We start from the raw sequence: 15031 nt of genomic DNA on the forward strand, positions 1-15031 counted from the left end.
AGCTGCCCAGAGTGGCTGTGGAAGCCCAGCCAGATGGGCAAGGTATAAATAATAAATTTATTATTATTATTATTATTATTATTATTATTATTAACCACCCCAGCTTCTGCATTTTGGCTTGAACCTCTGTATTTAGCTCTGCCCCCCCCCCCAGCAGAGTCAATATGTCTTTTAGACCTACAGGACAATAAGACACCCCAAAGGGGCATCATCAAATGTTTATTCGGCTTTACGCCCATAAAGGAACACAACACAACACAACAAAACAAATCAAATAAAACAGCGGACTCTTACAAATCACAAGTAGTATAACACAGTTCACAACTCACAAGGACTGATATTAGCCATTCATAGGAAAAATTTAAGATTCCGATTAAAATTTTTAGGCACTACGCTAAAATCAATATCTGAGGTCATTATATGGAATTCTTATAGCTATCAATAATCCGCTAACATTCTGTTCCGTCTCTTATACGAGAGGACGGCTGTTAGGAATTTAGCAACCTGTAGGGTAATAAAAGGATCCACATCTTGAAGAACCCCGGCAAGCTGTAGATCTGCTGGTTTGTCAGCCATAGGCTGGATTATGGAGTTTAGTATACTAGCACGGGCTGAGCTGTACAAAGGGCAGATAAACATAACGTGATGAAGAGATTCAGATGTTTTCATTTCACAACCCCAAAGGGGCAGATTTCCCCATCACTGCCTCGCCATAAAAGAAGAAACTTGCACTTATCTTACACTTGTATAACCTTGCCTATTTAAGGAACATAAACAAACAACAACAGCAATTTATTATTTATACCCCGCCCTTCTGGCTGGGTTTCTCCTGGCACTTTGGGCGGCTCCCAACAGAACATTAAAAGCACGATAAAACATCAAACATTAAAAACTTCCCTTATGATGTCTTCTAAAAGGGACGTGGGTGGCGTTGTGGTCTAAACCACTGAGCCTCTTGGGTTTGCCAATTTGAAGGTCGGTGGTTCGAATCCCCGTGATGGGGTGAGCTCCCATCGCTCGGTCCCAGCTCCTGCCAACCTAGCAGTTCAAAAGCACAAAGTGCAAGTAGATTAATAGGTACCGCTACGGCGGGAAGGTAAATGGTGTTTCTGTGCGCTGCTCTGGTTTGCCAGAAGTGGCTTAGTCATGCTGGCCACATGACCCGGAAGCTGTCTGCAGACAAACGTTGGCTTCCTCGGCCAGTAAAGCCAGATGAGTGTCGCAACCCCAGAGTTGTCCGTGACTGGACTTAATGGTCAGGGTCCCATTAAAGGTAAAGGTACCCCTGCCCGTACGGGCCAGTCTTGACAGACTCTAGGGTTGTGCGCCCATCTCACTCAAAAAGGCCATGGGCCAGCGCTGTCCGAAGACACTTCCGGGTCAAGTGGCCAGCGTGACATCGCTGCTCTGGTGAGCCAGAGCCGCACACGGAAACGCCGTTTACCTTCCCGCTAGTAAGTGGTCCCTATTTATCTACTTGCACCCAGGGGTGCTTTCGAACTGCTAGGTTGGCAGGCGCTGGGACCGAAGAGCGGGAGCGTACCCCGCCGCGGGGATTCGAACCGCCGACCTTTCGATCGGCAAGCCCTAGGCACTGAGGCTTTAACCCACAGCGCCACCCGCGTCCCTTTACCTTCACCTAAAAACCAGATGGTCGTTTATTTACTTGACTTCTGAAGGGAGGGCATTCCACAGGGCAGGAACCACCACTAAAAAGGTCCTCTGCCAAGTTCCCTGGAACTACCAGAAGGCCCTCAAAGCTGGACCTCAGTGTCCGGGCTGAACGATGGGGGTGAAGATGCTCCCTCAGGTATACTGGGCTGAGGCCGTTTAGGGCTTTAAAGGTCAGCACCTTTAAATAAGAACTGCCATGCCCCTTTAAAAACCAAGGCTCCATCAAGTGAGAGATTCACAAGCAAGGCTTTTCTCTTTAATAGCACCAGAATTTGGTCCAATTCATCTAATGAAGGTGGATGTCGGAAAACACAGGGCAGACAAAATAAAGCACTTTGTCACAAAGCACCAAGTGAAACCTTGAAACTCATTCCCACAAGATGTTGTGAGAGCCTCCAACTTGGGTGGCTTTGAAAGATTAGGCAAATTCATGGTTATAGATGGCTATAAGCCACAATGACAGTGCCCTACCTTCCCAGCAAGATCAGTTGCCAGGCAGAAGTGCTGCTGCACACTCAGATTCTGCTTTTGGGCGTCCCATAAGCATCTGGTTGGGTACATAACACCAGTCAAGCTGGCAAAAATCTATCATTTGCCCGATAATAAATGTTGGAAATGTAATGAGACTGAAGGTACATTCTTTCACCTTTGGTGGACGTGCCCAAGGATTAAGACCTTCTGGGAGATGATATATAATGAAATGAAAAAGGTATTTAAATATACCTTCTTGAAGAAACCAGAGGCCTTTCTCCTGGGCATGGTCAGCCAATTGGTGCCAAGGAAGGATAGAACCTTTTTTATGTACGCCACAACAGCAGCAAGAATGCTCATCGCAAAGTACTGGAAGACACAAGATTTACCCACCCGGGAAGAGTGGCAGATGAAGCTGATGGACTACATGGAAATGGCGGAAATGACTGGCAGAATCCGAGACCAGGGAGAAGAGTCGATGGAAGAAGATTGGAAAAAATGTAAAGTATATTTACAGAAATATTGCAAAATTAATGAATGTTAGAAGAATACTGGAATGAAGTTATATGGTTTTAGCAGAAATGTGATAAAGAATTAAGCAAAAACTGATTGTTAATGGGTTAAAGTGGAAAGGTTAAAGTTAGATTGTGTTAAGATAAATTATAGAACAAAAAATTGAGAAAGAGGGAAAGGATTTGCTGAATTAGCTAATTTGAACTAGAATACAAAAAAGGGAGGTGTGAGGAAGTCGAGGAAATAAGTAAATGAAAGATAAAGAAATGGAAATTGGATGTGTTTTTTAAATGTTTTTGCTTTTCCTTGTTGTTTTGATGTATTGTTCTTTCTTTTTATTTTCGATGTATTGTTTGTTAATTTTTTTATTGCTTTTTTTCTCTCATACTTTTTTTTGTGACTATAAAACTTCTAATAAATATTTTTTTTTTTAAAAAAAAGCACCTGGTTGGAAGAGAATGCTGGACTAGATGGGTCATTGGCCTGTCAGCATTTTCATCCCTCCCATTGCAAGGATCACCAGATCATGTTTGTTTTACATTCTGTCTGAGAGAAAGGAAGGGGCGGAAGCTGCTCTTCCAGACTTTCATCCCTAGTACAGTGGTACCTCGGGTTACAGACGCTTCAGGTTACATACGCTTCAGGTTACAGACTCTGCTAACCCAGAAATAGTACCTCGGGTTAAGAGCTTTGCTTCAGGATGAGAACAGAAATTGTGCTCTGGCAGTGCGGCAGTAGCGGGAGGCCCCATTAGCTAAAGTGGTGCTTCAGGTTAAGAACAGTTTCAGGTTAAGAATGGACCTCCAAAACGAATTAAGTACTTAACCCGAGGTACCACTGTACTGTGTGCTTTTTCTTTGATCTGTCTAGAGACAAGATGGCAGTATGAGAGAGCTGTTTTTCTCGTGCATGTTTGTTATGTTCTTTTTTGTTAGGGTATTTCCGTTCCACCTTAAAAGGGAGCAGGCTTTTTGTATCAGAGTCTGTGTATTTCCTGTCTCATAGGATGTTTATGTTGTGTTTTTGCTTTCGTTTTCTCTCTCTCTGCCGGAACTCTCTCAAGCAGGCAGTCACGTTTTTCTTTGTTCTGATCAACACTGAATAAACTTCTATATAATGCTCTCCTGAGTGCATCTTTCGCTGTGCATATCTGCTGATAAGAGCGTGCATCGGCTCTAGAAGGAGGGAAGCTATTTCTAGAGCTCCTGTTGCTAATTGCTGATACTGCGTGTCTACGGGAGATCAATGCACGTCTGGAGACGACGTGGAGGTCAAGATGGACTTTGTCTCCCTGGCAGTATCCCAACACTTTTATTTGTTTAAATTAGAATAAATAAATTAGGTACACAACAAAACCTCCACAGCTTTGCTTCCGTTACTCTGCTGCATTTGAGGTGTTCACATGAGCAAACGTGAGTCCACTGCTCCAGGGCCCATTCCTCGGGAATGCTGTGTTGCTGTTCCTGCGTTCCTGTGATTGGAAGGTCGGAGAAGGTGCTCCCAACACCCAGCCCATGCAGGCACTGAAGACGTGGGCTGAACATGGGTGTATGATGAGGATGCTGGACTAGTTGGGTCATTGGCCAAGTCCAGTCATCCCTTAGGATTTATTATTATTGTTGTTGTTATTATTATTATTATTATGCTAATTTTCAATATCGGAACAAACATACAGTCAGTTACAGTTCCCCTTGTTCCCCACAGCCACATCCAGCTGTGTTAGTAACAATAAAACAAAACATTAATTTCATAGTTGCAGAGGTTGGGTGGCCATCTGTCATGGCTGCTTTAGCTGAGATTCCTGCATTGCAGGGCGTTGGACTTGATGACCCCAGGGTTCCTTCCAACTCTACAATTCTATGATTCTAATTTAGAAAGTGTCATTCCACAGGTTGCTGTGTGTCTCAAGTGGTTTAGACACACGCAGTGGCGTAGCGTGGGTTGTCAGCACCCGGGTCAAGGCAAGTAATTTGCACACCCCCCCCCCGCTGCACTGTCCCTCCCCCAGATAGTCCCTCTCTCTCTCTCCGCACCGCACCGCACGCCTGGCACCCTCCCCTCCACAGTGGGCGGCGACCCGGCGGCTCGGATCGGATTCGCACAGCCAGCACTGCAGCGAGAGAGAGTGAGTGAGCCAGGTAGGGGCAGAGAGCTGCGAGTGCGAGCGCGCCCCCCCCCCAGATGTTGCGCCCGGTGCGGCCGGCCCCCCCTGCACCCCCCACACTACGCCACTGGACACACGTTCTTCCTTCCTTTTTAAATAAAATAAAAGTGGAGCCTGTTTTGTAGATCCTTGTGTTGCCTTCTTTCTGATGCCTTTTCTGTCAACTTTTCTATCGACATTAAGTCCCCATCACAGGGGTCAGCAACCCGCAGCTCCGGAGCCGCATGTGGCTCTTTTACACCTTTGCCACGGCTCCGGGGCGGATACTAGCAAGGGGAGGAGGCGCATTGTGCGCCCCGACACTCCCCACTGTGGCGGGCGCTGTACTGACTGTGACGTCGCATGGGGGCGGTGCGTGCGTTAGTCACGCACTGTCCCGACGTCACCATCCCGCCCGCCCGCTACATTGTAAGGGGCATGTAAGCTGGTCACTGCATTGAAAGGGGGCATGTACGCTGGTCACTGTTTTGAAGGGGAGTGAAGAACACACACACACAAAAAGGTAACTTGTTAATTTAACGTTTATTTCTATGAGGAGGAGTAATTCTGAGGGGTCAAACAAAGAAATAATTTAAAAAAGTGACAAAAAAGTTATTTTTATAATGACGAGTTTTGCGGCTCCCAGTTTTTTTTCCTTCGGAAACGGGTCCAAGTGGATCTTTTTGTCTTAAAGGTTGCAGACCCCTGCCCCATCATAAGCAGGCCTAACTTCATATAAGTTTGCATTCAGTGTCCTCCGGGGCTTAGCAACATGTTATGTACTAAGCTTGGATCCTAGAACAATAGGCAAGTAGGATCCTAGAATGCAACAACTGACCAATCAGGCTCCAGGAAGAAGTTAATCAGCCTATTAGGCTGGTAGGATCGTAGAATGCAGCAGCTGATTGGCCTGCAGGAAAAGACCAATCAGGCTCCAGGAGGGAAGCAGAATCAGCCAATCAGATGGGACTCGTTGTGTAAATAATGTATATAAAAGCCTGAGGTTTGGGGGGCAATTCAATCACTGTTTTACAAGTTGCAATAGAGCATGAAATCACTACAGGAATCCGAGTATATTTCACAACTGCAGTTATGAGTCCTGAAGTCTCTGCCTCTAAGATCTTATGCTTCATAATATTGAAACTAGTATCATTTTGGAAACAGGGTTGGCTCCAGAAGTGTTACAGGTATGTTTTGACCACCTTTGCAGCCCCTCGCCCCACAATCATTAAAAAGTTCTCCTGAATATCATGCCCTTAAACTTGTTGACAAAATGGCAGCTGGGCGTGGGATTTTGACTTCACCCTACCTGAACACCAGTATCTCCACCATCACTAGAAAACAGTTCCACTGTGAAATCTGGGAGAAGCCTTTTGATATTATTATAACTGTTCTAACTGAAAAGAAAAAGGAAGATTTAACGGAGCTCTGTGGGCTGGAACAGTTATGAGACATCTTAAAAACCAATGTGTTAGTTAATCTTTGGGATCAACCTACCCATTTTTCTTTAATTGCCTTGGTCAGCTGAGCACAAAAGTCCTCTTATGGTAAATGGGTCAGGGTCCGTCCCCGTCCCCCTCCCCCCGCAAGAGCGAAAGATTTCCAACAAAAATGTATAAGCTTTGTAAACAATTTTTGGAGGGTTTCTGGAGGTTGGAAGAGATTGATTTTGTTTAAAATTGCATATGTATTAAAGGAAGCAAGATGGCTATGACATAAATTACTTTGATGTATTAAATGGGAAGGCAAATACAATTTTCTCTCTTCATTTTCAGCTCTTGTGCTCAGCAGCGAGGCTGTGATTTATCTTTCCCCCTCTTAATTCTGACATGGAATCTATGAATGCTTCTAACTATATGGCTGGCTTGGAACAGAATGCATGTTGACACAATAATGACTGCATTTGAACATTCAACGTACCCTGAAACAGGCCTGTGTTGGGTGTGTGTGTGTATTTATTTACTTAAGGCCAAATGAGATGGATTCTGGACCAGCATGTAATGTCTCCTGGCAGTTTATGTATTTACTTTTATGCAGCTGGGATGTGTGTAGAGAAGGGTGAATCTGTCCATCTTGATTTCTCTCGGTTTCTCACTTTTTTCCAATCTCAAGTCCATTTCTCCACATTTTCACATCAGTTTGCAAATTGCATTTTTAAAGGTCCTTGTGGAAATTAACCAGCATTTGGGTGTGAATTCCTCCTAATATACCCATCTTTGCAATATTGCCTATTGGAAGTAACTCGCAACTTACGTGCATTTAACTTGTGCACAATCAGCTTTACGCACGTGGCCTTTTTTTTAAAAAAAAAGGGGGATAAAAAATGGGCTGGACATCTGAGAAGAATTTTTTTTGGCAGTCCCATCTACCATTGAACCCAATGTGCTTCTACTAAACACAATTTGGCTTTTAGGCTCTATTCCCAGAATGTAACCTTAGCGTAAGTTGAGAGTTGCATGTATACACTTCTGTAAGCGGGTGGAGCTGGGGGTTAAACCACAGAGCCTAGGACTTGCCGATCAGAAGGTCGGTGGTTCGAATCCCTGCGACGGGGTGAGCTCCCATTGCTTGGTCCCTGTTCCTGCCAACCTAGCAGTTCGAAAGCACATCAAAGTGCAAGTAGATAAATAGGTACCACTCTGGCGGGAAGGTAAACGGTGTTTCCGTGTGCTGCTCTGGTTCGCCAGAAGTGGCTTTGTCATGCTGGCCACATGACCCGGAAGCTGTACACCAGCTCCCTCAGCCAATAAAGCGAGATGAGCGCCACAACCCCAGAGTCGGCCACAACTGGACCTAATGGTCAGGGATCCCTTTTACCTAAGGCAATTTCCCCCAATGCAATAACTTTTTGTTGGCATTTTCCTACATATTTCTTGGCAGAATATATGCACTGCAAAATTGGAGAAGGGTGAATTTCAAAGGATGGTGATGTCCAGCCAACTGAAGAGGCTTACCTTGAAATGCAAACTGAATCAAATTTCTTTTCCACACTCATGTGAACTCATAAGTAAGTTCTTCTGCATTCAATGTGACTTACTGCCAGGTGAACAAGTAGGCTTGCACCTACTTGGGTTGCAATTGTGTGTGCATTTCTTTGAAATTAAGTCTTGTTGAACTTATTAAACATTAGGAAGAGCTGTCTGATAGCAAGAGCTGTTTGCAAGGGGTGGGAATGGGGAGTGCAGTGGTTCCACACTTGGCCTCCTCACCTTGTGACATTGGGTGGGGAGGAAGAGGCGGAGGCAGAGTGAGGTCACAGGATTTTGGGGGAGCCCAGCCCCCTCCTTCCAATAGTGATGTATGGAAGTGAGAGCTGGACAATAAAGAAGGCTGATCGCCGAAGAATTGATGCTTTTGAATTATGGTGCTGGAGGAGACTCTTGAGAGTCCCATGGACTGCAAGAAGATCAAACCTATCAATTCTGAAGGAAATCAGCCCTGAGTGCTCACTGGAAGGACAGATCCTGAAGCTGAGGCTCCAATACTTTGGCCACCTCATGAGAAGAGAAGACTCCCTGGAAAAGACCCTGGTGTTGGGAAAGATGGAGGGCACAAGGAGAAGGGGACGACAGAGGATGAGATGGTTGGACAGTGTTCTCGAAGCTACCAGCATGAGTTTGACCAAACTGCGGGAGGCAGTGGAAGACAGGAGTGCCTGGCATGCTCTAGTCCATGGGGTCATGAAGAGTCGGACATGAATAAATGACTAATCAACAACAAGCCCCCTCCTTGAAAAAGTGAGGGGAGGCTGAAGACTCCTTAGTCCCCACCATTTGGTGCACCTGACTGTTCAACAGTGGAACGGACTCTTTCAGAAGATGGTGGACTCTCCATCCTTGGAGGTTTTTAAGCAGAGGTTGGGTGGCCATCTGTCATAGATGCTTTAACTGAGATTCCTGCATTGCAGGGGGCTGGACTAGATGATCCTCAGGGTCCCTTCCAACTCTACGATTCTGTGAACACACTGAGAGTTACATCTGAGTAAACATGCCCATTTATTTACCCACCACCCTCTCCAGGTTTCACGCTGTGCCCTAGCAAGGCTTCTGCAGCCTAACAGCATAGGACGACGCTGTTCTCTAGAACTACAGTGGTACCTCAGGTTAAGAACTTAATTCGTTCTGGAGGTCCGTTCTTAACCTGAGGTACCACTTTAGCTAATGGGGCCTCCTGCTGCCGCTGCGCTGCCGCCGCATGATTTCTGTTCTCATCCTGAAGCAAAGTTCTTAACCCGAGGTACTATTTCTGGGCTAGCGGAGTCTGTAACCTGAAGGGTCTGTAACCTGAGGTACCACTGTATTTCTTATTAAGCTCAGGGAACCTACAAATAAGTAAGCACTCACAGGCTGAGACTGACGAGGATTGTAGCCTCCATCAAATCAGTGAGACTCATCGGGATTGTTTTGAATTTCTTTCCTATTTCCGGCACATTTTAATTTATTATGACACCGCATAATTAACCGGGAGATGTGGGCCTAATCTCCCCTCCCGACGCATAACGTCAAGACCCCCCCTCCCCCTTCTGCTATATCTTTAATAATGTACTGCTAGAAGCAATACCGTCTGCATGCCGGATAGACAAGAGCTTAAATGCCTTTTCCTACCAGGGGTTACTTCAGCTACCTAATCGCACAGCACCACCTTCTCTCCCTTCCGTTAACGTCCCCCCAGAGACAGTCCTTGTGTCATTTAATTATGATATTGTGTATGTTTGTTTCTCTGCTTCGTGTCTCATTACCAACGCTGTATTGCTACAGGGGACGTTTCTGAAAACTAGGGAAAGACAGGGAAAGGAAAAATATATAACTGCTGTTATTCAAGAAATGCAAACTAGAGGCTTAGAACTCCATCACAACTCTCTAGCTCTCTCACACGTGCGCCAGTGTGGCAGAGTTCAACCAAGGGCTCGCAGATCAGAGCACGTGGATTTTACGGAGAACGTTCCAGCTTCGGCCCTTGACATTTCCAATTAAAAAACAGAGATAGTAGCAGAATTCATTCTACCAGGGTTTGGAGGCGAGTTTCAAGAGTTCATAACGCTCTCTTGAAAGAGGAACTTGGGGCACTTAGGACAGACAAAATAAAGAGCATATTCCCATGGTGTATAGTTAAATTATGGATCTCGCTAGCTCAAGATGTAGTGATGGCTTTGAAAGAGGGTTAGATAAATGTATGGAGGAGAAGGCCATCAAAATCAACAGGCCGTGGTCACTATGATCTGCATCTAGTATCCAGAGACAGTATCCCTCTGAATACTACCGTATTTTTCGCTCTATAAGACGCACCAGACCATAAGATGCACTTAGTTTTTGGAAGAGGAAAACAAGAAAAAATATATTCTGAATCTCAGAAGCCAGAACAGCAAGAGGGATCACTGCGCAGTGAAAGCAGCAATCCCTCTTGCTGTTCTGGCTTCTGGGATAGCTGCGCAGCCTGCATTCGCTCCATAAGACGCATCCGCATTTCCCCTTACTTTTTAGGAGGGAAAAAGTGAGTCTTATAGAGCAAAAAATACGGTAGTTGCTGAGAAACACAAGTGCTGTTGCCACCATCTTCTGCTTGTGGAATTCCCATAGGCACCATATTGGCAATGGGGAAAAGATTATGCTGGAATAGATGGACCTTCCACATGATCCAATAGAGCTCTTCCACCTCCTCTACCTCCTCCTCCTCCTTCTTTAGTTTTTCAGATTTAAAAAAAAAAATACAATGATCAAACAACCAACATAGAAAGAGAATTCCAAAGAATCTCCTGAACTTGCCTCTTCCCCTTGTGGGTATTTATATTAACCTTTTCCTCCTTCATCATAACTGATTTAACCTGTTCGTCTTTTGTATGCCATTCTGGTATTAGTTTATACATTTTAGAAAGCAATTTAGTCTTATTTTCGAACAGCTGAGTAGAGCTCTTCTTGGTTTGTATCCAACTAAGTTCTAATTAGAGTAGGCCCGGTGAGATTAATTGACCTAAGTTAGTTGTGTCCATTTATTTCCAAGACTCTGAGTAAAACTAACCTATGTCCTCTGCTGACTACAATGAGCATGAAAAAGCACATTATGCATGGCAGGGAATGAGCTGCACTAGAATCCCTGCCTATCCAAAATGGTACCTTTCATTCTTACCATCTCATTCCCCTGGAAGTGTAGAGAAGGCCTCTGTATACACAAAGATGGAGGCCATCACAGAATCCCCCAGCAACAGAGTGATGTGTAATGTGCACACTCAGCCCCCCCCCATTTGACTTCAAAGGGGCGCAACTGATTTTCAGGGCACGTACGAGGCTGCTCAACCATCCCTGTTTCAAGCTAGCTTGTATTTCTGTCCCTCGGTACAACAGATTAAAGCTGCATACTCTTATTTGGGAGAAAATCCCATTGATCTCAGAAAGCATGTGCGGGGGCAGGATTAGGTTGTAAGTGTAACGGAATCAGCTGGCGTGCCTTTGGGCCTCACACAGCTATCATTTCATCTGTGTTCCTTTTATGCTATTTTTATGGGATCCAAATAGGCACACTTCATTTATTCAAGAGGTGTGGGTGGAGGCAAGTGTGCTTTTGAGAGAGCGCTACGCACCAAAGACTTTTAACCCAATTGAAACGTCAATATATGCCAATACAGTGGTGCCTCGGGATGCGAGCGGGATCCGTTCCGGAGCCCTGTTCACATCCTGAACAGAATGTAAGACACGACTGTGCGTCTGCACGTGTGCGGGTTGTGTTTCGCCGCTTCCACGCATGCGCGTGACGTCATTTTGACCATCTGTGCATGCGCAAGCGGCGAAACTCGGAAGTAACACGCTCCGTTACTTATGGGTCCCAGCAGAGCGCAACCCAAAAATACTTATCCTGAAGTGTATTTATCCCATGGTATGACTGTATCTTAGGGACGCGGGTGGCGCTGTGGGTTAAACCACAGAGCCTAGGACTTGCCGATCAGAAGGTCGGCGGTTCGAATCCCCGCGATGGGGTGAGCTCCTGTTGTTTGGTCCCAGCTCCTGCCAACCTAGCAGTTCGAAAGCATGTCAAAGTGCAAGTAGATAAATAGGTACAGCTCCAGCCGGAAGGTAAAAGGCATTTCTGTGTGCTGCTCTGGTTTGCCAGAAGCGGCTTAGTCATGCTGGCCACATGACCCGGAAGCTGTACGCCGGCTCCCTCAGTCAAGAAAGCGAGATGAGCGCAGCAACCCCAGAGTCGGCCGCTACTGGACCTAATGGTCAGGAGTCCCTTTACCTTTATGACTGTATCTTAACCAAGTTCAACGAACTGCTGTTGATGGTTGCTACAATTTATGCATTTATCCGATGTTACGTTATTTTATTTTGTTATCTTTTAAGAAGTGCCATTGTACGCTTGAGTGCTTTTCAATTTTGCAATTCAGGCTGCGGATTACATTTCTAACCACTAGCTTAATTTCGACGGGCACCAGCATCCGCTTCATCCCCCCAGAGAGAATATGCCTCTTGGCCCTGCCTATCAGAACAATGACATTTTGGACACCCTTTCAGGTTTCAATAAATATCAGATACAGGTCAGTGCCTTCTGGTTGCCAAAGGGCGGCTGACCTTAGACATCAAAGGGCAGGAGCTGATGACTCACTTGTCTCTGGAGTACAGAGAACACAGGATCCCTTAACATCACTGCTGCCTCTGCTGACTGCAGAGGACCAGTGGAGGAGGGAAATGCAGGCTTGTAGGAAATCCAAATGCAAGATGGCACCAGAGAGGAGCATTTGTTTTCCAGATCTCCGAGTCCCTTCAGGAGTGGAAAGCCACCACAATTTGATCCCCTCCCCCTCTTCTTTTTCCTTTCTCCTCCTGTGATGGAACTCCTATTTGGGGACTTCCCTGGCTTTTTTCTGGCCAATGTAGGACGAGTCTGGATAGTTGGCCTTGGTGAAGACTTGACGTTATCATCCCACCAAAAAAGGTTTTTGATTTGAGTTTCCCTTGAAATGAGGCTGTATTTTAATGTTTTAATGTTGTATTTTAATCTTGTTTTTAAGTTGTATTTCAATAAATTTGTTTTTATATCGGGTGTTAGCTGTCCTGAGTCCAGTCTTGGCTGGGGAGGGTGGGGTATACATAATTTTATTATTATTATTATTATTATTATTATTATTATTATTATTATTATTATGGGAGGGGATTAAGGCAGAGTGGAGGTTACTAGGAGAAGAATGAAATGAGAGGAGGCAAGTCATAGGAAAGGAAGTGTAGGAACAGGAAGGGGAGGAAATGTACAGAAAATTAGTAGGGCACAGGTGGGGAAACCTTCTCATTCCAAGGGCCACAATGCCTTCTGCACAAGCTTCCAGGGGCCGTGTGCTAATAGTGGGTGGCGCCAGAGGCAAAAGTGGGCAGAGCAAGGAATGTAAATTTTAGTTTTGTACAGGAGGCTAGCTTCTATACATCAATGCTGCCATCAAGCAGCATTCAAGGCAGGCACAAACACTCAAGGAATATGTAAAAAAGGAGAGGTGAGTGGTGTGACTTGGGGAGAGCCCCACAGACCAGATAAATATGGGGCTGGGGGATTGCATTTGCCCTTCAGCCCTGAGGTTCTCCATCTCTGGAATAGGAGACGAGCAATATTTTCAGATTTGGTCAGCCCACCAGTCCAGTTTAGCTGAGCATCCAGTCTGTTAACAACTGCTTGCCAAACATGACGAAGTCATTCACAAGTAAATGTAAGGGGCCACCAACTCATCTTTGGGAGACACTGGCGCTGGGGTGGTGGTGGTGTCAGTCAGGCTGCAGGCTCTGGTGTCCACAGCTGACATCACAAAAAGGCAATGGATGGGTTACTGCTTTTGTTTGTTACTATGTTGTGCTTTTTGGTGTTTTTACGTTGTAAACTGCCCTGTGGTCCTGGGATGAAGGGCAGTACAGAAATTCAACAAACCCAGAAGCTGACTAAGACTCACACGTTGATTCCACACACAGCTCTTTCTTCATCCTCTGTCCTCTCCTCACCCAGCTACAGAGACAGCCAAGATGGGTTGCAGGTTTAATGGTACATACAGTGGTACCTCGGGTTAAGTACTTAATTCATTCCGGAGGTCCGTTCTTAACCTGAAGCTGTTCTTAACCTGAAGCACCACTTTAGCTAATGGGGCCTCCTGCTGCTGCCACGCTGCCAGAGCATGATTTCTGTTCTCATCCTGAAGCAAAGTTCTTAACCTGGGGTACTATTTCTGGGTTAGCGGAGTCTGTAACCTGAAGCATATGTAATCTGAGGTACCACTGTATTATGTTTGAGCTGGTGCTAATGGTGTGTATCATTCTCATAGGGTAAAGGTAAAGGACCCCTGGGCGGTTAAGTCCAGTCAAAGGCAACTACAGTGGTACCTCAGATTAAAAACTTAATTCGTTCTGGAGGTCCGTTCTTAACCTGAAACTGTTCTTAACGTGAGGTACCACTTTAGCTAATGGGGCCTCCCATTGCCGCTGCACCACTGCACGATTTCTGTTCTCATCCTGAAGCAAAGTTCTTAACCCGAGGTACTATTTGTGGGTTAGCAGAGTCTGTAACCTGAAGCGTCTGTAACCCAAGGTACCACTGTATGGGGTTGCAGTGCTCATTTCAGTTTTCAGGCCGAGGGAGCTGACGTTTGTCCACAGACAGCTTTCGTGGTCATGTGGCCAGCATGACTAAACCACTTCTGGCACAACGGAACACCGTGACAGAAACCAGAGTGCACGGAAACGCCATTTACCTTCCCTCCACAGTGGTACCTATTTATCTATTTGCTCTAGCGTGCTTTCGAACTGCTTGGTTGGCAGAAGCTGGAACAGAGCAACGGGAGCTCACCACCATTGAGCGGATTCAAACCACCAACCTTCCGATCAGCAAGCCTAAGAGGCTCAGTGGTTTAGACCACAGCGCCACCCGCGTCCCTTATTTTCACAGGGCACCCGAGTCAACTTGCCTACAGCATCCAAAGCAGTATTTAGGGTGGGTCCAATGTTAGAGCACATAACAAAGCCTCAGACGACAGGCATGGTTATGTTTGGTGTAGGCAGGAGATCAGATAGCCAGTTGGACACAGAGCTGGTATATAAACATGGTTCTTGACTCAGACACACATCCAAACATGTTCAAAAATACATGTAGCAATTACATTTTGAGAGAACATGCATTTAAACAGTGTGTTTTGACAGGAAAATATTTCCTAACACTGTAAAGGCAGTTCCTTTGCTGATGGGGAAAAGTTATCCTGAGATGCTTTCA

The 15031-nt window shown here is 45.6% G+C and overlaps 1 protein-coding gene across 1 annotated transcript in view; it reads left to right on the forward strand.

Moving 5' to 3' along the window:
- ZFAT (zinc finger and AT-hook domain containing) overlaps positions 1–14420 on the forward strand; it is a 223785-nt gene extending 209365 nt beyond the window's left edge. The window contains exon 14 of the transcript XR_014513739.1: positions 14395–14420. The gene's annotated coding sequence lies outside the window, so the exon portion shown is untranslated. The remainder of the gene's footprint in view (positions 1–14394) is intronic.
- Positions 14421–15031: the final 611 nt, after the last annotated feature.

The sequence above is a fragment of the Podarcis tiliguerta genome (genome assembly GCF_965153285.1).
Source record: "Podarcis tiliguerta genome assembly, chromosome: 7".
NCBI lineage: Eukaryota > Metazoa > Chordata > Lepidosauria > Squamata > Lacertidae > Podarcis > Podarcis tiliguerta.